Consider the following 5,265-nt stretch of genomic DNA (forward strand, 5'->3'; position numbering starts at 1 on the left):
TATATATAGGTTAAACCTATAACTCACCAACATTTTTGTTGACGTTTTAAGCATGTTTATTCTCAGATGATTATTAAGAGCTTCCGTTGTTGCATACTTAAATAAGGACAAGATTTGGAGTCCATGCTTGTATGATATTGTGTAAAAACTGCATTCAAGAAACTTATTTTGTTGTAACATATTTGTATTGTAAACCATTATGTAATGGTCCTGTGTAAACAGGATATTTTAGATTATCATTATTTGATAATCTACGTAAAGCTTTTTAAACCTTTATTGATGAAATAAAGGTTATGGTTTGTTTTAAAATGAATGCAGTCTTTGAAAAATGTCTCATATAGAGGTCAAAACCTCGCAACGAAATCAATTAATATGGAACGTTTTTAATCAATAAGAACAGCACATTTCAATATGCATCAAGGATGAGAACCGTGATAAGCATCGAACACCGGAACCCATTATTTTACTGCTTTCTGTCTTATACCTAATGTTTTGGTGATTCTGTAACATAACATTAGACCTGGGCTGTTGTGATTATGATTTTCAAATAGCTCTTTTCGAGTAGATAACTTTTCATTTAAGACTCATCTTCATCCGAGTTACAGTTTAGGATTTATGGACCTCCGATCGTCACTATGTCCTTTTAACGTTGTGCAGAAATTTCTGACCTACTCGCACTTAGACCGTCGCCACGGTCAAAAGAAGATGAGTTTGCTTCTGTAAATTTTACCACACTTAAAGGACTCATATACAGAGCCATGGCCACTGGTCTCACCTTAATTCAGTAAGGGTAGAGGCCGTGGTGACTGACTGAAATCAGCCTTTGTTTTAAACTACTTTCATAAACGAAACTTACTTTACACCTTTTGTTAAATGATGAATGATGATGACCCTTAAGACCTTATTTACATACTTTTAAACCTATTAAGATGATTTACTGACTTAGTACTATTTGTCTTAGGTTGAGGACCTTCGGACCGATTACTTGCACACCTTTTCCCAACCGACTTTACGACTACATTATCATTGTGAGTTATAGCATTCCCTTTTTACTTTAACTTATTTTGGGAACTAAGAATACATGTGGATTTTATGTTTTACATACTAGGCACGAGTACTTAAACTTATATATGTGTGTGTTATACAACGGCATAAACATTCCCTTTAGCTCGGTAACGTTTAATCATTGGTTTTTGAACCGTGAACGCGAATCTTAGATATGGATCCATAGGGTTTGACATCCCCACTCGGGCTAGTAGCGCTATCATTTAACGAGTGTTTAATACTTCATATACATACGCACTTTCCAAGTGTACTTTCAGGGGGTATAAACGTTAAGTTAGTTACCAAGTGCCCACGGTTAACATATACTTTATCATACTGTTTTGAAACGCTCTTTGTAGCACTAAAATCTCGTGGCCTACCTTACTTACTGTTATACTTAAACTATAGCTCACCAACCTTTGTGTTGACGTTTTTAAGCATGTTTTTCTCAGGTGCTTGAGGTTAGCTTCCGCTGTGTACTAGTCGTGCTGTAGACACCCGCTGCTTAGAGTTGTCAACGCATGAACTACTTTACCTTGCATTCAAACTTTAGTACTTTTGAACTATGACTTGTACGACCGTTGTGGTCACATACACTTATTATTTGCTTCTACTTAGTGAAGCATGCTTTTGGATTGTAAAACATTCGATGTTGGTTTAGACATCACTTTATTTATGAATGCAAACTCTTTTTGAAAACGCATATAGTACTTAACCTTGTAATGATCCTGTGGTTGATGATTCGTACACGATGGTTTTGTACGGGGCATCACAGTCAAACTTAACAAAACACTTATGCAATCGTTCTAATCTTATTTTATACTTGATTCTTGCATGAAACTTGACAACGTGATTCACATGCTACATAATCGAGTCGTAATGAGCCATAGGACTAATTGAACACATTTCGACTGACCATGTGTCGTAACCGGTTAATTGATACGACTTACTTGTTTAGGTCAAGGCTAAGCAACTTTCATGCACACGTTTACTTGTGAAGTACATTTATACTTGTACACTCGAGGTGAGATCATAGTCCCATCTTTTCAACAACTTTTATACTTTTAAATCATGGGATGAGAAACATATACAGTTTTATACTACATACTTTATACTTTGAACACAAGTACGAAAACAAACATTCCACGTGCTAGTTAGAACAAAAAGCCTCAATTCAATTATCATTAGTTACACTTGCAAGGTGTAAACGTGAACTTATATTATGTGATCACATGGGCTTGACGAGCCTCATTCGGACGGTTCGCTACCGTTAGCGGATGAAATATATTTTCGAGTATAGTGTATGTTCTAACACTACGTAACAGGGTACAAAATAGTTAAGTTTGATAATTGGGTGCTCGCGATACAAACAACAACTTTTGGAATGCAAACGATTTGGATAATCAACTATACAAAATCTTGTGGTTCAAAAACAAAGTTTACAAACACCTATGATTTCACCAACGTTTTTCGTTGATAGTTTTCTATATGTTTCTCAGGTTCATGATTGGCTATTTGATACATGCTTTCGCGTACACTCATACTTGCTTGGGGTCAAGCATACATGCATACACTTTGATTACTTGCTTGGAGTCAAGCATACATGCATACGCTAGTGATAGCACCTTTGGATTCAAACAAATGTTTACATACATATTTACGCTATTTATAGCAACCGTGATTTTAAACTAATTGTGTCGCAAGTTATTTCATTTATACTTTATAACTTTTGTAAACTTAAACTTGTTGTCGAACCGTTTGGTAAACTAAACTTTGTAAGTCTTGTACATTTCAAATGAATGCGACATAATTTTGGTCAAACGCGTCTCATATAGGGACTATGACCACGTAACGGGACTTAAGTTAACGGCATCGTCAATGACGATTTTGTCGGGTCACTACAGAAACCATCTTCATTTTCATCTCTAAATTTATTATCTTCAAACCCCCAAAGTAAAAGAAAATTTTAAAAACAAAAAATACAATAATCAATGAATCTAAAATACAGTACTTCGTTCATACTTTTATTTCATCTTCGTTCATCTTCAATTACATATTTCGTTCATCTTCATCTTCGTTCGTTCATCACTCGCTGAAACCATCGATTCAATGGATCGTTACTCTGATGTTTATGGTTACCATCACCACCATACAGTAAACGATTATGACGATGTATAATGATTTACAGCGATGACGATGAATGATGATGATGATTAATCGATGTACGATGTTGCCGGAATTTGTTTTTCGATGGTGACGATGAATTGATGACAGAAAATGATGTACGATGTTTCAGGATGTTAAGAAACCTGCATCCACATTTCATCAATACCACCAAAAAGGAGTTTGTTTAGATCGTCCATCTCGTTTCCAAATCATAAAACAAATTTTGATGGTGTTCATAAACCACCAAATTCAATTCAAAACACCCTATAACCACTATCAATCAAAGAATCAATTCACTTACAGATTCAAAATCGGAGCTCTTCATTAACCTTAAAACAAACACAACATAAAATCCATAATCTACCATGAACAGTTGACAAAAAACTTCATAAGAACTCGAAAAATCAAAGATGAATTCTAGATGTTTTCAGATAAAGAAATCTGAATCAAAGTTGTTTAATATCATTACACGAATGGCGCTACCAACTCTTAACATATGAAAGTTAGTAATTCGTTCCAATTAATTCGTTGACTTTTTGTAAGACCCGAGTATTTGTAGTGTATATAAGTGTAATGTTCGATACTTGAAACGGGGTTTTGGTTATAGATTTAAAAGTAAGAAAGAAGCTGAACTGGAGGTGCCGTGCGCCGCGCGGCCTGATGGTGCGCCGCGCCATCTGTCTGCGACAGATTCACCTCTTCTTTTAAAATAGATATTTTGAGGGCATTTTGGTCAAAACACATTGGAGCCCGAATTTAATGCCTTGGATCAGTTTTGGAGCTTCATTCACTCCATTCCCTACAACCTTATCTTCTCCAATTAAACTCTAGAGAGAGAGTGCAATCCTTGAGAGAGAAAGCTCCATTAAGGGGTGAAAGAGGTTGAATCGGGTCTTGGTGTAAGTTATAAAGCCGTTCATCTAGTCGATAGCTATGTGGTGATTGTGTTGGTAAGTTATAAAACCCGATTTCTTACTTTAATTGCTTTAAGGGTTAGGGTTTGGGCTAGTGATGAACCAAAGACCCATTTTGTTAGTATTTTGGGGATTTTGGGTGAATATGGGTTATGAAGGCTCATTGATGACTAACCTAGGGTTTGAATGTGTTAATTGGACTTTTGAGTCTTAAATTTGGTTAGTTAGTTGCTAGAACACTTTAATAATATGTAAATGGGTGTTATTGGGTATGGATGACCCAAATGGGTGTGTTGACCTTGAAATGGGTCAAATGAGTCTTTAATGACCTAAGTGGCCTAGCAAGTATGAAAACGAGTTAGCCTTGCGACCTAAATGTGTTTTAAACCCATCTTGACGAATGATTAGGGTTTTGGTGTGTGTTGACCCAATTTAGGGTTAAGGGTGCAAATGGGTTGAAATTGCACCTTGGGTCAAAATGGCTTAGAATGGTGAAAAGGGTTTGGTTGACCGACTTGAGTTTGCGTTTGATGATGTGTATTATATGATAGGTACGTTACTTTGAGGTCTTGCAAGCTCGGGTATCTTTTCACAAGACTTTGAGGTGAGTGAAATAATTATATGCGTATGTATATAATGTGTCTATTTGTTGTAGCGTGAAATGTGTAGTGTCGAGGTGCTAAGACACCATGTTTCACGTGAAGAGTGTAGCATCGAGGTGTTAAGATGCCACTCAGGTGTAGCATCGAGGTGTTAAGATGCCACCTAGGAGTGTAGTGTCGAGGTGTTAAGACACCACTCCGTAAATTAATGAGTGATGCATCGAGGTGTTAAGATGCCACTCGGGGTGATGTGCCGAGGTGTTAAGGTGCCACCCTAGGGGTTAGTGGTGCTAGGTGTTAAGTGCCCTAACAGATGTTGTGAACACCGATGGCATTTTCGCGAACGCCGTTCCCTTGTACTATTGGTTAACCATGGTTATTTGTGTTGTAAGCATATTACATTATTCGAGTTATATTCATATGCGGTTATTATGCTAGCTTGTAGTATTGGAGATTTATAGCTTGTTATTGTGACGATAAGCTAAGTGTGTATGCTAGCGTGTTTGCGGTTTGGTGTGTAAGTGTATGCAAGTAGGTAT

Source organism: Rutidosis leptorrhynchoides, chromosome 8 (assembly GCF_046630445.1).
Source record: "Rutidosis leptorrhynchoides isolate AG116_Rl617_1_P2 chromosome 8, CSIRO_AGI_Rlap_v1, whole genome shotgun sequence".
Classification (NCBI taxonomy): domain Eukaryota; kingdom Viridiplantae; phylum Streptophyta; class Magnoliopsida; order Asterales; family Asteraceae; genus Rutidosis; species Rutidosis leptorrhynchoides.